The sequence below is a fragment of the Diabrotica virgifera genome, chromosome 10, assembly GCF_917563875.1.
Source record: "Diabrotica virgifera virgifera chromosome 10, PGI_DIABVI_V3a".
Classification (NCBI taxonomy): Eukaryota; Metazoa; Arthropoda; class Insecta; order Coleoptera; family Chrysomelidae; genus Diabrotica; species Diabrotica virgifera.
In genome coordinates this window covers 148,470,637-148,489,400 of record NC_065452.1, presented here as the reverse complement: position 1 = coordinate 148,489,400, position 18,764 = coordinate 148,470,637, and the positions used below count along the sequence as shown (strand labels likewise).

At 31.3% G+C, this 18,764-nt stretch overlaps 1 protein-coding gene across 1 annotated transcript in view; it reads left to right on the top strand.

The window, feature by feature from the left end:
- Nucleotides 1-2,265: 2,265 nt before the first annotated feature.
- Nucleotides 2,266-18,764, top strand: part of LOC114333588 (myocyte-specific enhancer factor 2) — a 427,721-nt gene continuing 411,222 nt past the window's right edge. Inside the window, exon 1 of the mRNA XM_028283484.2 lies at nucleotides 2,266-2,312. The gene's annotated coding sequence lies outside the window, so the exon portion shown is untranslated. The remainder of the gene's footprint in view (nucleotides 2,313-18,764) is intronic.

Genomic DNA, 18,764 nt, shown 5'->3' with positions numbered 1-18,764 from the left:
AGAACTAAAGAAATTTTCAATTATACACTAATTACGTCGCCACAGGTTTAGCAAACAATTTTTTTAATATTGAAATGTGTCTTACATACAATTCCACATAATAGACGGTATTTACTTAATATAAAATTGGAATATGGAAGGCCAAGGGAGTTCTTCTTTGACTCCAAATTCAGAAAATATTTTTTTTTTCGTAAAATATACGGAATTTTTTTTATTACAAAATATGAGGGTATCTAGAATGATATTAAAGTGAAATAAGAAAATAATGAGTTTAAAATTGAAAATATTTCTGAATTTATTAAATAAAAACATGCATTGGGGTCCAAATTTAGCCCCTTGGTCATCCGAGGGTTAAATAATCAAAATGTTAAAAAATGAAGGAAAAATTCGATTTTTTCTTCGTTTTTCGATTATAACTTTAAAAGTATTTACTTCCGAGAAAAGTTGCAGAAACATAAAAGTTGCGTAATTAAATTTCCTACAATATATGATTAGTTAAACATTTTAAAAATTGTCACCCTTGTTGCAAAATAGCAATAATTGCGAAAAAACCATAAAAAACAAGTATTCGCATTTTACGTTTTTCAACCATTTGCGCTACACTTAGGACTTTCATATTTTACCCAGAAAAACTTTATGATATAATAAAATATGTAATACTGTAAATTTCATTGAATTCGGTTCAACAGATTTTGCACAATAAATTTGGCAATCCAGCTTTCGCAAAAAAACCATTTTTTCAAAATGTTGCAGGACTGAAAATAAAGCAGATAGCAAGTTGAAATTTTTTACATATAGAATATATACCTGTCATTTGCAATTTGGAAATTTTAAATCGGTTAACTACCACGGCGTCAGTAATTTTTTTAAATAATCATTCATTTTTGGTGTTACTCGCAGGGCAGCGGTGTTCGATTCACACAAGTTGATTTCCACCAAAATTTCTTCCAATCTTTATGTTATATATTATTTTCTTATTCTATATTTTCTTGTATTTTAATATTTTAATTTCACAAAAATCAAACTAATTTGATTATTGTTTGTGAAAAATTGTTTAAAATTGCATATGTTTAAAAATAATAAACTTTTATTCTCAAAATAAAATATATGAACAAAGAAAGTTTTTGCTAAAAAAAGTGTTACTTCAAAGGACAGAGTATATCTTTGTATTTTGCAATAAACAAATTTATTTATTTTTATCGAAATATACTAAAAATTAAAATTTATCAATTATTATACAAGGTTATTGGAATGCCCAATCAGAGCAAACGTATCCGATGTCCTGCGCGTAGCACCAAAAATTAATGTTTATTTAAAAAAAATCCTGACGTCGTGGTAGTTAACCGATTTTAATTTTGCAAATTGCAAATGAAAGGTACAGTATTCTTCTATATGTAAAAAAATGCAACTTGCTGTTTGTTTTATTTTCAGTCCTGCAACATTTTGAAAAAATGATTTTTTTTGCGAAAGCTGGATTACAAAATTTTGCAAAATATATTTAACTGATCTTAATTAAATTTACAGTATTGTGTTATTATATCATAAAGTTTTTCTGGGTGAAATATGAAGGTCCTAAGTGAAATGGTTGAAAAACGTAAAATGCAAATATTTATTTTTTTGTTTTTTTTTTCGAAATTATTGCTATTTTGCAACAATGGTGACAATTTTTAAAAATTTTAACTAATCCTATATTATTGGAAATATAATTACGCAACTTTTATGTCAATGCAACTTTTCTCGGAAATGAATACTTATAATCAAAAAACGAAGAAAAAAATCGAATTTTTTCGATTAATCGATCATCTGGATTTAACATTTAACACTATAATGTAAGACATTAAGTCGACACATAAACGGTTTTAACCGATGTCTTTTTGGTGGCTTAGGATGTAGAGCTTGCAAAAACACTGATGATGCTCTCTTTAGAGCGAAAACGTTCTGTATTGTATTTGTAGCCCTTTTTTTGGTGGTTTTAAAAATAAATATACCTTTTATGTAGAAGATTTTTCTTCAAATTTTTGTAATTATTGGTAGACAGCCAGCTTCAGGAAATTCTTCCTTGTGGGTTTAAAAAAGTAATGTTTTTAGAATTTGATTTGATAAAGTTGTTAGTCATGTCATATCCGAGTAACAGCAAATTCAAATGGCGTCTTTGTGGTTTGTCTTTTTTTTTTCGAGTATTCTAGTTTTTGTATACATTTTTGTATAAATTTTACATAAAATAGACAATAAGCTAATATTATTGTTCTAAATATTTGTCTTTTTATGTTTCAGATGAATAAAACGGTTTCCCTAAAGAAATAGTATCAGGGGTAAGTAAATATATGATATAAGCTTTTATCCCAATATTTTGTTCTATTATTAGTCCAGAGAAATAAGGTTTTTGTCGGGACACTTGAGCAGCCAGGTTGAAAATAGGTTTTTGTGGGTACTATATACCTAATACAATATAAATATAAAAATGCCCGTCACAGTTCGGACGAGAATTTTAGTTATTAACAAATACGGGTCAAAAATAGCAGTTTTTTGGTTTAAATCGTTACAGGTAAAGATAGGGTAATTAAATATCTTATTTATAATATTCTTCTTTTAGTAGATGAGCCAAGGTTTAAAATGGCACTTTTTGAATTTTGGTCCGATCATTTGTTGCTTCGGAAATTGCAAAATAAGACTAAAATTTCGAAAATAAAAAAATTGCTATAACTTTTACGAAAATGATCTCAAGACTTTCATATTGCACAAAAATTTTAAGACGATTCATCAATTAGTTTAAATTTTATTCAATTTGTTTATCCCAAAGAGCTTTTTTTCGCAATGTTATTGTTCAGAAAATAATAATGAAATAACAATTATGTGTAAACCGCGAAAGAAGAATAGTTATATTTTCAAAGTATTGAAAAAAACCATTAAAAAGTCATTTTTATTACTCCGAAAACACTTTACTAAAGTAGAGTCATTTTTGCTTATAAACAATTTGAACAGCTTTGTTAATATTGACTGTCGATTAAATCTACTTTGGGATTTCCAAAGCTGGTATTTTTAAACGAATTTTCAAAAAAAAAAAACTTCAAAAAAAAACTTTCACCTAGGTTAATTACGGTCAAAGTTAGCCAATTTTTGTTATTTAATTCGCAGTTACTTCTATATACATAAAATTCTCCTGTAACAGTGTTAGTTATCATACTACTCCGAAACGCCTTGTCCGATTTTCATGAAATTTTACACGTATATCCTATAGGACTGAGCATAGGTTTTAATCTATTTTTCATACCCATAAGTTATAAGGGGAGTTGCCCCCTGGCATTTTTTTTTATTTTTTTTTTGGACAAAATTGTCTACCTTAATTTTTTATGATGCAGAATTAAAAAATACATACAATCCTTAATTTTCACTCTTCTATCACTAACCACTATTTGTTAGTAGCCATCTAAATATTTACATCTATAAAATTCTCCTGTCACAGTGTTAGTTACCATACTCCTCCGAGACCGCTTGACCGATTTTTATGAAATTATGTATGTATAGTCGGTAGGTCTTAGAATCGGTCGTTATCTATTTTTCACATCCCTGTGTGATAAGGGGGTTCCCCCTAACATTTTTTAATGTTAGATGGGGATATGTGTACGTAACGTACTCTATAAGACTACGAGTACATACAAATTAAAAAATATGATCAAAATCCATCAGCAAGCTCCGAAGATATTAATTGCAGCATATGTTTGAAGAATCAATTTCATTTTTTGGGTGCACGGATTTTAATAATTCCCCTCCATCGACCACGAATCGATTTCGTTAGGACGTAATTTTTAAAGCTTTATTAACCACTTTGTTGAAGTTCAAAGTTTACTCAAACTTTTACACATAAACTATATACCTTTAACTTCAAAATGGCGCTAGTTAGGTTGCTTAATTGTTATAAACAAAGTAGCCGTCAATTAAATAAGGAAAGTGGCTAACTTTGACCGTAATTAACCTAGGCGAAAAGTCTTCTTTTGAAAATTCGTGTAAAAAAATACCAGCTTTCTAAATCCCATTGTAGTTTAAGCCTACAGTCAATATTAACAAAGTTATTCAAATTGTTTAGAAGCCAAAAATGACTCTACTTTAGTAAAATGTTTTCGGAGTGATAAAAATGACTTTTTAATGATTTTTTTTAAACACGTTGAAAACATGACTATTCTTCTTTCATGTGATTTCCACAGGACTACTATATCATTATTATTTTCTGAACAATAACATTGCGAGAAAAAAAGCTCTTTGGGATAAACAAATTGAATAAAATTTAAACTAATTGACGAATCGTCTCAAAAATGTTTGTACATTATGTGGACTGTTTGATTCAACTTTTTGTGCAATATGTCTTAAGGTCATTTTCGCAAAAGTTATAGCAAATTTTTTATTTTCGAAATTTTAATCTTATTTTGCAATTTCCGAAGCAACAAATGATTGGACCAAAATTCAAAAACTGCCATTTTAAACCTTTGCTCATCTACTAAAAGGTGAATAATTTAAATAAGATATTATTTAGTTACCCTATTTTTACCTGTAGCGATTTAAACGAAATTTTTGACCTTTATTTGTTAATAACTAAAATTCTCGTCCAAACTGTGACGGGCATTTTTGTATTTATAATGTATTAGGTATATAGTACCCAAAAAATCTATTTGCAACCTGGCTGCTCAAGTGTCCCGAACATGGTATATTTTTACCTTATTTCCCTGGCGTATAGGTTTATACATTTTTTCCTGCTAACTTGCACACTATATTGTATGGCGTATTTCCATTTTCCTGTATTTTCTCTTGTTAGGTGCTATTATTTCCTTTATTATTCCAGTCTACGGAATAAGTTTCAAGGAATTGGAGCATACTACCACTATAAACAAATCAGAAATGAAACGAATAATTTAGTCAGATAAATAAAAAAGGGAACATTGGCAGAGCTTTACAGAACAGATGGAGACGACTTCTACGGAACACAAAAAAGAAATATGGATAATGATCAGAGGACAAACAAAAGATATGAAAACTAATAACAATGAAATACATTCAGAATTGACGACAAACGAAGAAATAAACATTGAGGAGGGAGATATAAATGAAGTGTTAAGGAAATTAAAAAATAGGAAGAAAACACCACGAGACGATGGAATACTAAATGAGCTCCTAAAATACGGAGGACCAGATCTGACCAAACAACTATTAAAATTAATCCAAAAATCTTCTTCTTTTTCTTCCTACTTTATAAATAGGCTCATGCCTGTTTTACTTCGGTTTTTAGCCTTAATTGACGTCTCTTGTATTCTTTGTCTCTTGTATTCTTTGTCTCTTGTTATTGTTAGGTTGGTTTGTTATTTTTCGTAAGACTTTTATTTCTGCTGTTTCCAGCAGTATTTGTGCTTTCGCCGTATTAGCTCTTGTTTCCGCTGTGTACGTCATTATCGGTATTATTGTTGATTTATATATCCTGATTTTCGTTTCCGTTTTGTTATCCTGCTGTTCTGTTCGCCATGTTCACTTGTTTGTGTACTTCTTCTTCCACTTTTCCTTAGCTTGACAGTTTTATTCCCAAGTATTATGTTTCCATCATTTGTTCTATTATTTTATTATTTACGACCAGTTTACATCGTCTCAGTTCCGCTGATATCACTATCGATTTAGTTTGCTCTGTTGAGATCACCATGTTGTATATGAGCGCCGTGTCTTCGAATTATTTAATTAATCTTTATAGGTCATCTTCATTTTCGGCTGTTATTATGGCGTCGTCGGCGTAGCATATTATCTTTATTTTCTTTTCTCCCATTCTGTATTCTCTTCTTTTTTAACTTTCTTTATGATTTCATCCATTATGCGATTAAATATTAATGGGCTCAGCGAATCTCCTTGTCTAATGCCAGTTTCATACTTGATCGGTTGCGATAGTTTTCCTTTACATCTCATCATAGCTATGTTATCTTTATATATATTCTCAATGGTCTTTACTAAATCCAGTGATATTCTCTTTTCATATAATAAATGTATCGCGTCCAGAATTCTCACTCTATCAAACGCTTTCTTCAAATCTATCAGGCACATACATATTGTTATGCTCTACTTTTTCTATTTATTTAGATTAATTAGCAAATTCTTAATTTAATTGATTATTCAATTATTTTATTTCTTGCCTATGTAAAAACACAACTAAATTCCAATTAAATTTTCCAATCAAGTTTATCCTCAGGGCTAATCTTTTATTTGATACAATTCCTGTGATCTGTGGCTTCTAGTATTTCTGGTTGCTTACTTCTTCCAGGGTAGAAACAGGGAAATTGAAAACACTCAAAATCATATAAATGTAATCTATTGTTTCTATCAAATAAGCCGTGTACATAAGATTCAAAAATGCTAAAATTTAACTTTGTTGCAACAATCTCTAACTTAATAAATTAAACTCTAACTCTGATATCTCCTTGTTTTGACAAAATATTTATTTGATTAATTTCTTATTTACTCATACTAAATTGAATGAATTTTACTTTTCTTCTCTTGAATTGATTTCTCAAATTTGAAATGACTAACTGCGTTAAGAAAATTGTTCAATAAACAAATAAACAAATATGGTTTTGATATAAATAAATTTTCTCAATTCCGACAAATGATTTGACTAACCTTTCATTCTTCACTCCCTCGTTTTCTGGATTGCGCCGTCTTTGATTCTCCCAACACGTACTTTCTGGATGTTGCGAAAAAGTCCCTCTCGTCCAAACTGCTTCCAAGAAAAACACACAGGACTTGCTCGAATATCTTGTGCACAAACGGATAATAAATAAATCTACTCGTTCTAGACAAAACAAAGGAATCTCCCTCGGACCAGGAAAATTAACTCTTCAACCGGTCGACGATTTGGTTTCAACTTGATTCTGCTCGCAAAGGCCGATCACACCACTCTACACTGATTCTACACTTTATAAAAAATTGGACTGTTTTCTTCCGATGTCAATTACACAGTGTCTTTATTTTTCTCTCAAATCCATACTCTCACATTCATTATCCCTTCTCCTGATATTTTCCATCCAATAAACAACAACCTCTCTCAAACCATTTATTTCTTAACCCGCCATTACACGCGCTATGAGGGAATACCTCACCATATTTGTTTATAACCAATGAAATTGTCTTAACTAATACGATAACCTTGAGCACCCAGGAATGCCTTTAGCATCGTCCATGAGAGGGTATGACAAAATAGAATATTTCAGGCGGTCAGTTTGCTGTGATACTTGTGAAAGATGTGACCATCCCTCTTCAAGTGAGAGAATTCCTCACTGCGCGTGCAATCACGGTGAAATCACGTTTCTGTTATTTCAAAGAAACTTTTAGGTTTTTGTTTAATATTTGGGTAAGTTTAATTAAGATATTATTGTTTAGGTTAGGTTAGGAACAGTGGCGCACCGAGGGGGGTTTGGGGGTTAAAATCCCTCCCAGAGCATATAGAAATATATATAAAAGAAAGTAGGAAAATGTAACTTGTCTTTCACAAATAATACAAAAAACTTTCGGTGCCCAAGCCAACCCCCCCAGAGGAAAATTCTAGGTGCGCCCCTGGTTAAGAACCCATTTTTAATTTTACCTGTTCTAATTGGGAAATAAGCCAAAATTTAACTTGAGAAATTGATTTTATTGACATTTCGAAATCCACCTCGGACGTCGTTATCAAAATACAAAATATTAATAGTTAATTACATAAATGCCACAACGAAATAGCTTCAGAACAAATATTAATTTTAATTTGCTTTTTTAGTAAAATGGATTCTCGTAAAGAACGTCAATTACTTCAGTGGCTTGCAGAAATTGAAAATGAAGAAAGCAGTGAAGGTTATGAAAATATTAATATTATGAAAATACTAATATTGAAGTGCCGCGAACATAAGAACTATCTCTGTATTCTTTCGAATGCAAATAAGGGACGATTTGGGAATTCGAGATGAAGCAAAGCCTGTAGAAATGAACCAAGTATCTAATAAATGTGCATACTGTCCTAAGAAGAAGAACAGAGAAACTCAGACTAAATGCTACAAGCTAAATTATAGAAGATCAATTTGTAAGGAACACACAAAAACTTAATGTAATGTAATTACTAGTGCAATTCCTGTTGGGAAATAGAGGAGGAAGAATCTGAGTAGATGTATTTATTATCTTTAGATGTGTGCAATATTTTTAAAACTTTTCATTTGTGTACTTATCTCTTTTGTCTATTATCATATTATTTTTACTTTTGTTTTGTTAAATTAATAAAAAAAAATGGTTTACGAGACTTTCCATGATATGTGAGTACAACCCATTTTATATGTATACAGGTTGACATTCATTCTTCCTCGAAATAAGTCGAATTGGTATAGGTGAGGGCGACGCTCATACGCGTGCAACCACGTCATAATAGAAGACGCGTGTAAAGGCGGGTTAAGAAACCAAATATTCTTCCAACAACTTTTACAATTTGTCAAATTTCAAAGAATGTGATAATTAGTTCTTTGCTACTTTCTACTTTTAAAACTAAAAGCTAATACAGTTTGTTTACCACATTAAAATACCTTCCCGGAAGGATCTTAAAAACGTCTTTGTTTTCGTCAACGATGTCCAACTCTCTAATCACCGAATTTGTTTGTTCACGTCCCGTGCATTTCGTCGAATCACTTATTAGTCGTTTCACTTTTTCCCGAAACACTTGCTTAATAGCAAAATTAAATTCTAAACAATTTTGGTGATACAGGGTGATGAAAAACTATGATTTTATGGTCGTTGATATAAATTTAATTTTTTTTGAATTTCCTTTAAAAAAACAATTCCACAACAATATATGCTAGTTTGTTGTATTCCAGCGACTTTTCTTTTATTTGTCTATTACAAAAACTGCATCAATTCATGATCATCCTGTCCGAAATCCTTGCTGTTCCTCTTGCAGAGTTATTCGTTCGTTTATTTTTGTCGCTATAATTTTTGTCGTCAATTTGAGTGTTGTATTAAAAGATTTCTTGCTCGATAATTATTGGGGCGCTGGAATAAGTGTTACCCGCCCCCCTTATTAACTTATTTATTTTTAGCACATACGCAAAACGCTCGGACAGGTCGATTTTTAATAAATTTTAAATCAGTATATTATAGCATCACTGTTTCGAACTTTACGCGATCCCTCTTCAGGTGACAAGCATCACTTTGATTTTTTTAAATGGGAAAGTACATCATGTAACACCTCATTAAAAAGCTTTTGAAATACTGATTACAAAAATGTATAATACTTTAATCCTGTTTGAGAGCGTAGGCGCAAAATTTCGGTCGAATTCTTTCTAAATGCAATAATTTTTTTCGAATCCTGAAAAAACTAATAAAATATTTTTGAAAAATTTAAACGCAGGATGAAATATTACATTGTTCTCGATGGTCGAAAGTCCCTGAGAACTCATATATTGTTTATTTTAATAAGTCACAGGGGTGGAAAAAAGAGAAAATTTAGTCTGATTTTTAATTTCAAATATATTATTCAAAAGAAACTTTTTGTTTATTCGTAGGGACTGTCAGTCCTCGGCAATAACGTAATCTATCATTCTGCGTTTGAATTTTTCAAAAATACTTATTAGTTTTCTCAGGATTCGAAAAAAAATAATGTGTTTAACAAGAGTTCGACCAAAATTTTGCGCCTGCGCTGTCAAAAAGGATTAAAGTATTATACATTTTTGTAACCAGTATTTCAAAAGCTTTTAAATGAGGTGTCACATGATGTACTTTCCCATTTAAAAAAATCAAAGTTATGCCTGTCACCTGAAGAGGGATCACGTAAAATTCGAAACATTGATGCAATAATATACTTTGCTTATTTTAAAAATCGACCTGTCAGAGCGTTTTGCTGATGTACAAAAAATAAATAAGTTAATAAGGGGGGGGGGGGGGGTAACACTTATTCCGACGCACTGTATGAATAGTTAAATAGGCAAATCTAGTAGCTAAAATTACTTGTGATTTTAAACTAATTAATTAGTAGTAATATTTTACGTTACCACATTCTACAAAGTTGTTGTTTTAAATCAAAATTTGTTGACATATTTAAGTGACCGCTTGCATGCACCTATGCACATTTAGATAGGTAGAATAGATATGGATGTACAGTAGCTAATTAGTTAATTAGTTGTGATTTTAAACTAATGAATTAAGTTACTATTTAACGTTACCACGTTTTACCACCACTCTTGCTGTTTGAAAAGGGGTATGAATAGAATTTATTTCATCAAATATACAAAATTTCTTTTGTTTTTGACAAGTCAAAAGAGTACGTACCTACATTATAAAATTTTGACAAAATTTAAAAGATAAATATTATAAATTATAATGAACAGATATACAAACAGGTACTAAAACAATTTAACACACTATGTAAAAACGTAAAGACATGAAATAAACTTGAAAACATGAAATATCGTCATAATCGGCAAAAAAACCCTGACCAAACTAGTGTACTTATTATAATGTATTATAAGCGGTACCTAAGTACTCTGTCTATGTGTAAAAACAATGTTTTAAAAAGTGTGATTTTATTTTATTTTTAAACGACTGTAAATGAAGACTTTTTACTTCATCTGGCAAAAAATTGTACAAACTAACATCAGTTGAGTTTTTTATACTTTTCGTCAACCTAAAACGTTGTGCTCTAATAGCATCGCTCGATCTTGTATGGTGATCATGGAAATTGGAGTTTATGTTAAACTTACTTTTGTTGGAATGAATTTCAATCAGCGTCTCATATATATAGAGTGAAGGTAGTGACATAATACCTAACTTCTGAAATAAAGGTTTACAGTGTTCCCTATACTCTGCTCCTGCAAGTATCCTGACTACTTTCTTTTGTAAAGTTGACACCATCTATCTATCGCCCGTCGGCAAATTCAAACAAAAATATAACTCAAGACCATCTTTTACCACCTTTAGTCTAGACAAATTAATATATGTATTTAATATATTTTTTACCATCAAAAATGAGATATTTTAATCAAATATTGTATCAAATGTAATTTGCAGAATAATTTTGAATTACGTTCCGCTAATGAACTCACTTTTTGTCCTTCAAAGTAGAAAAAAGTTTCAATTATATTGCTTAATAGTATAATTGTCTAACAATTTTAACTGTACTAATCCCCAAGTATAAATTTTTAAGTGCTAAACTGATTGATTTACGATGAGTAACCGGGTTGTAAAAATACCGGCATGTGCCTAGATAAAGGGACATCGGTTTACTCGAATTTCATAACATACAAATATTATCTCTTTGAATTTTCCGACGGGCGAAATATCGATGGACCCGACTTTAACTTAAAAATTCTGTCTGCGTGACAAGAGCCACCCCAAACAGTTATTCCGTACTTTAAATGGCTATGGAACAGTGCAAAGTAGATCATTTTAAGGTTACTTTTAGGGATCATAAAAACTAAGTTGCGTATCAAAAATATAGTTGTAGCAAGTTTAGAACTTAAGTAGTCTGTATGAGCACTCCAGTCCAAATTATCATCTAGGAAAATTCCTAAGAGTTTAACACTATTTCCTAAGACATACTTCCGGTCAGAACTAAACATCAAATTCTGATTTTTGTCTTCATTTAGCTTCAGACCATTATGCAAAAACCAGTTTTTTGCTTTCTGAGTATCACTATCTATTTTAATTTTCAAATTATGATGATTAATGTCAGTATTTATGAGAGTGGTATCATCTGCAAAGCACACACATTTTATGGGAAAAGTGTAGTGAAATAGATCGTTCAGATAAATAAGAAACAAAGTGGGTCCTAGTATTGAACCTTGAGGAACCCCGTATTCGACCGTGTTCAAATCAGAATAGCTATTATTAAGAAAAACTGCCTGTTTTCTATTTGTTAAATATGATCTAAATAGATTGAGAGTGGTTCCCCTTATACCATATTTATGCATTTTTTCCAACATTAATTTATGCGAAACACAGTCAAAAGCTTTGGATAAATCACACAATGTCAAAGACACGAAATGACCTTCCTCCATGCCGTCGACTATATCTCTCACAACTTTCTGTATAGCTTGTGTAGTGCTGCACTTTTTTCTAAAGCCATATTGGTTACAGTGAAGTATTTTGTGTTTATCTAGATATTCTATCAAACGAGTATTAAGAATGCTTTCAAAAATTTTACCGAAAATGGGAATGATAGAGATGGGACGGTAATTTCCAATTTCATCTAAAGACCCTTTTTTGAATAGTGGCAACACTTTTGTTACTTTTAGTACATCGGGGAAAATCCCCTCAGTAAGGCAATTATTATAAAGTAAAACTAATTTGTCAATAACAATATCAATAGTTTCGACAATTATTTTTTTGTTTAAAAAATAAAAATCTGTACAATGTGAATTTTTCAAACCACGCAAAACATTTCTGATTTCAATATCAGTAACAGGTAGTAAAAATAAAGAGTGGCAAGGAGAGTGTACATCTTTCAAAATATCTATAGCTACGTTTTCATTTGTAGAACTGAAAGAACCTCTAATATTTTTAGCTACTGAAGTAAAGTAATTATTGAAATCGTTTGATGAGATCGTAGTAGGACTAACTTTTTTATTTTGACCTTTATTTCTGTAATAGTTTATAACTTTCCAACTGTCACGAGATATATTTTCAGAATTTGAAAAGAAATACCCTCAGTAGCGACAACGCGACAAGAGCAATTTTGGCACAAAGGCAGGTGAAACCGTGTCTCACAAAAATATTGGTCATAAAATAGCACCAGTTCTCGGAAGAAAATGCGTCAACGTACAGAAGCAAAGTTAAAAATTAAAACTAATTTTTTTAATGTTCCGCAAAGAACATTTATAAAGCGTCTTGCAGGAAGTGATATTATTTGTTCCTCTATAGACAAGGCGAAAACGGCGGCTTCGTTGGAAAAAATATTCCATGAGATTTTTTGCATAATCACATTCGTGAGACACCCCAGAATAAGGTTCAAGAAGTAGCACACCTGAAAAGTGGTCCCAATTTGTTTAAACAATTTTTTTTAACAAATTGCAAAAATCAATATTTTCGGCCCAGGAAAATTCTTCAATATTTTTTTAGGTTTTTTTGGACCATTCTGAACAAAAAAGGTCTCTTGTAATTTTTCTCTAAAGTTGATCGTTTTTGAGTTATAAACCGTCGTTTAGACACAGCGATAAGTCACAGCAACTAGTTGTGATGACAAGTTGCTGTGATTTGTTGATGATTGAAACGCTGTTTAGACGCTGCGATAAGTTGATGTGATTTATCGCGATGTGATTGACCACAACAAGTTGAAGAGGGGGAGTATTGTGTACACTTTACACCCTTCAATAAATGATAACGAGTTTTCATGCTAACAAATAGGTCCTGTTACCTTCTTCATAACAAAAATATAAAGGTTAGGTATGTTACACAGGGTATTTACAAAGTTATAACCAGTTTTATATGAAAATCTTAACAAGTTCAACTCACTGTATAAATAAAAATAATCTCAACGGCAATGGTTTATTGGTGCCATATTATTTTATTTATTGTCAAAATTTTTAAAAAAGATTGATATTGCTAATTTATTTTATATCTAATACATGGTGAGTTAAAACTCAAGTACATTATTTTCTCAGTAAAATTTAAATGGGATACCCTGTATTTTATATCACTATTGAAAAGTACCATTACCGTACTTTAATTTGTATACAACATTACCTATGTCTAAATTTATTGGTTTTCAAGATATTTTCATTTTTCAATGGACCAGTAGCGTGGCTACCCAGATCACCAGAATTTAATAAACTGGACTGATTTTTTGGGGTTACTTTTAGAATAGAATGAAGGTTATAAAATGCCTCCAACAACAGATCAGATGAAAAATAGAATAAAGAATCTATTTCGAAGTGTTAATTTACAAATGCTCCGTAGTGTAAGTAACTCATTCAATGACCGTTTTTAGACATGCATAAAATGTGTTAGGCGGTCATTTTGAACAAATTACATAATATTTAAAATATTTTAATTTTTTCAAAAATGTTGTGTTTTGTGTTCATGTCTTTTTTGTAAAATTTTTTACTGATAAATTATTTTTCGTTCTTTATTTGTTACATTGGTACATTTACATACAAAAGTAGTTTTTATTTGTTTTCACAGAATGTTTGTTTTGTGTTTGTTTTTTTTTGCAAAATTTATAATTAATAAATTATTTTTCTTCTTGTTTCTTACACTTACACACAAAAATAGTTTTTAATTGTTTCAAAAATTGTGTAAGTATGTTGTGGTTGTGTTTTTTTTTTGTAAAATTTATTACTAATAAATAATTTTTCTTTCTTTATTTGCTACATTATTACATTTATTACCAGATTGATAATCAGTACTTAATCGTTAATTGTCAAGACAATTCAATCATGGCTTACTCAAAATTTGGAAAGTTTTAGACCCGTAATTAATAATTTGCTCTAAAAAATGAAAACATCTCGAAAACTAATAAATTTAGACATAGGGAATGTTTTATAAAAATTAAAGCACGATAATGATACTTCTCGATAGAGATATAAAATACAGTTATGATTTTAAAGTTTAAAATTACTGAGAAAATAATGTAGTTACTTGCGTTTTGACTCACCCTGTATTCAATATAAAGAAAATTAGCAATATCAATAATTTATGATATTGATATAGGAACGAACTCCTAAAGTACGGAGAACAAGATCTAACTAAACAACTATTAAAACTAATACAAAACATAATAGAACAAAACAGAAGAATATAGATCAAGCATCCACAAGAATGGAGATCAAGCATTCTAATACATACCTCCCTTCAAAAAAGGAGACAAATCGGACCCGGAGAATTATAGAGGAATTAACTTATTAAACACAACATTAAAATTAACAACCAAAGTGATAACAAACAAATTGACTGAAATTATACTATTAGCAGAAGAACAACAAGGTTTTAGGTCGGGAAGGTCATGCACTCACGCTGTATTTATAATAAGGTAAGTTCAAGAGAAATCGTTGAAATACAACAAACCGGCATATTTATGTTTCGTGGACCTTAAGAAAGCATTTGACATGGTCAAATTAAAGGACTTTATCCATTTGTTATACTCGAGAGAGGTACCTCTAAGAATCATTAAAACGATCGAAATCATCTACCAGAACCACACAATAAAAGTAAAAGTGGAAGATGAACTAACTGACCTAATTGAATCCGCCAATGGGATAAGACAGGTTGATTCATTGAGTCCTTTATTGTTCAACCTGATCATGGACGAAATAATAAGAAAAAGTAAGAACTAAAAAAGGATACCAAATGGGAGACAAACAACTCAAAATAATCTTCTATGCATACGATGCAATACTAATCTCTCAAAATGAAGATTATTTATAACGTATTCTGTACCAATTTAACATAACCGCCAGAAAATTTAACATGTTATTCCCCCAAAAAAAAAAACAAAATGCATGGTTATAACAGCAGATCTAATAAGATTTAAATTGGAGCTGGAAGGTCAGATAATAGAACAAGTGATGGAGTTTAAATACCTAGGCATCACACTCTCTAGCTACGGAAGGCTCGAAACAGAAGTGGAAGATCAAGTTAATAGAGCAAACAGAGCCGCAAGTTGCCTGAATGACAAAATACGGAGAAATAAAAATATCGGAAAAGATATGACAGGCAGAATTTACAAAACAGTCATCAGAACAATAATGACATACGCGGCAGAAACACGACAAGACACAGAGAGGACAAAAAGATCGCTCGAAACAGTGGAGATGAAAACCCTTCGAAAAATCGATAGTAAGACTCTATGGGACAGAGCTAGAAGTGCAGATATACGACAGAAGACAGGGTAAGAAACAGAAGAATAGAATGGAATGACCACATAAGCCGAATGACAACAAATAGGGTGGTCAGGACAGCGAGAGACGGTTTCCCAATAGGAAGACGATCAGTGGTAAGACCACGAAAACGATGGAACGACAACTTACTAGAGGCACATTGAAAAAACAGACAGTCATGTCTATACAAAAAGAAGAAGAAGAAGAATAATTTATGAAAATTTTGATAATAAATAAAAAAATATGGCATCAATGATCCATTGCTTTTGTACTTATTTTTATTTATAAGTACAATGAGTTAACTTGTTACAATTTGTCATATAAAATTGGTTATAACTTTGTAAAATACCCTGTATAACATAACAATCCTTTATACTTTTGTAATGGCAAAGTTAAGAAGATTTTCAATATAAAATAAAATACAGGATGTTTCATTTAAAAAAACATAAGTTTGGTCTGTCACTATGTTATCGAACACCCTGTAACATTTTAATTAATTTTGAAATGTGAATCTCAAATTTGGCTACAATTTTTATTAACTTTTATGCTATCTAATTATAACGGATCTACGGAGCTTAACCCCACTGATCAATCACCCTGTACATATAATTCTTATAGTTGATAAAAGTATTATATTATTGTTGTTGATTGATGCAACCCAACTGTACCGTTTAGAGACGACGATAAATTAAAACAACTCGATCGATAATAAGTTGATGCAACCCGATACCAACTTCAACCCAACTCCAACTTTGATAAATCGCTGCGATGCACCGTTTACACACAACGATAAGTTGCAACAACTCGACTGACATCGATAAGTTGTTTGATTTATCACTGTGTCTAAACGCCGCTTAAGCAATTTAAAATTGAAAAAAACGAAAAATGGCGATTGTCAAGGCCCAAAGGCAGGTGTTCTAAAGTTATGATAATGTCAAATAAAATAAAGTGAGTAACAGTAATGTCACACATAGGACATATTTTAACATCGTTTTTCCTCTTATTGTAGTTAATATGAGATAAACATCATTATCGCGATAAACGAAAGGAGGGAGTTTGTTCCTCCTATTTGTGTTTAATTTGAAAATATTTAAACGATCTAGAAAATGAATTCTACTTAATTAACAAATACATATTGTTAGATTGTCGGAACGTAGTCCACCCTGTATGGTCGAATGATGAGTTTATTGGCAGCGCCAGCAGGCCAGCAGTCAGCCCTGTAGCTGTCGTGTTACAGCGACCCAATTAAATCGACTCAGGCAGCAGCAGTAGGCAACGTTCCATCCCGAGCTGAAAGCGACAGGAACACGAACGAACGGATGAGCGAGAGAGGCTCACGGCGCGAAGTGCAGACCAACAAACCAAACCAGACCCCTTCTCAATTGCCTTGAGAGTAAGGACGGCGATGCCTTTTAAGGCGCGATTCGCATGCCAACTGCATCGGGTTACTTGATACCCTTTTCTCTCCCCACCTTTCCATACACATGCTCCGCTTTACTAGTATAGGATCATATTTTTTGGTAGGTCCCGTTCCGTTTCCGAGTGATTACTTACCAGATACAGGAAAAAGATTTCTGGTCTTCTGTACCTTCTGCTAGTTTTAATTCAGCGGCGCAGAATTGGGAATGCATGAGATCGGTTTGTTTGTACTGCCAAAAATATATTTTCAGGTTAAAAGTTAATTGAAAACAAACCTTACTCAACTGAAAAAATATTTATAAACAAATAAAATTAAATAAAAAGTATATACTTCCTCTAACAATACAAAAATACGTCGGTCAATAGGGAAAATATATGAAAAACTCGTTTTTTGACTATAAAACGTTTCTTATACATTTTAGAGAAAAATGGTTTAAGTAAATATTGTAGATCATAAAAATTCTTTACTTTTGAGAGTTTCTAAATTAAAATACATTGACTGGGATGATTGCAAAAAACCCTTATTTATACAATTGATGGATTCGACCGTTACTTGATGGAAGTTCATTTTATCTAACAATAAAACACTGAAAACGTTTGTTTTATATACTTCCACAAAATTTATTACAACTATGTGACTACAGCTGTTTCGGCAGAGTGCCTTTCTCAAGTGATTTAGATTACTATGGGTTTGCCTTTTTAAAGTCTTTAACTGAAGAGGTTGAGGAATGGGGAACTGTTTGTCTCGAGTTGGTCATTCAGAATTATATCTGTATTTTTCAATTTATTAATTTCTATAGATTCTAATAAAGATATCTTAAGGCCTTTATTTTGAATATGCAGAATTTGAAACTGTTATTAAAATAATGATTATGATCTAGAAGGTGAAGTGCGTTTGTAGAAGTGTCTGTTTTTCTATTGTTGAAAGCCCTTTTGTGTTCTGCTATCCGTTTGTCAAAGGTTCTGCCAGTTTGACCGATGTAAGTTTTCGGACAGTCACCACAAGTTAGTATGTAAACACTACTCTGTAGTTGTTTTCTCTTTCGGCTCTTATTGTTCTTAATATATTTGCTTAAGTTGTTGTTAGTTCTGAAAGCTGGTGTTATTCCTTTCTTTTTTATGTATATGGCTATTTTTGTTGTTATCTTGCCAGTGTATGTGATAGAGCAGAAGGTACTGGGTTCTTTCTGTGGTGGTGGATAGACTAATTTCAGAGCTTTCTTATCGAGTTTTTGGTTTAACATTTTGTTAATTGTTTGTTCGTTATAGCCATTGTTTACTGCTATTTGTTTAATGGTGTACTTACTGTTCTATCTCGAAGCTATTTTTTGACAAGGGAATTTCTATCGGTCTATGTATCATGCTATGGTAGGCTGCTAATTTGTGTTGTGTAGGATGGGATGATGAATTGTGTATAGTTGTGTCAGTATGGGTAGGTTTATGATAGAGAACTCATGTTTGTTGTGTAGTCTGATAATTGTTACATCTAGAAAGTTT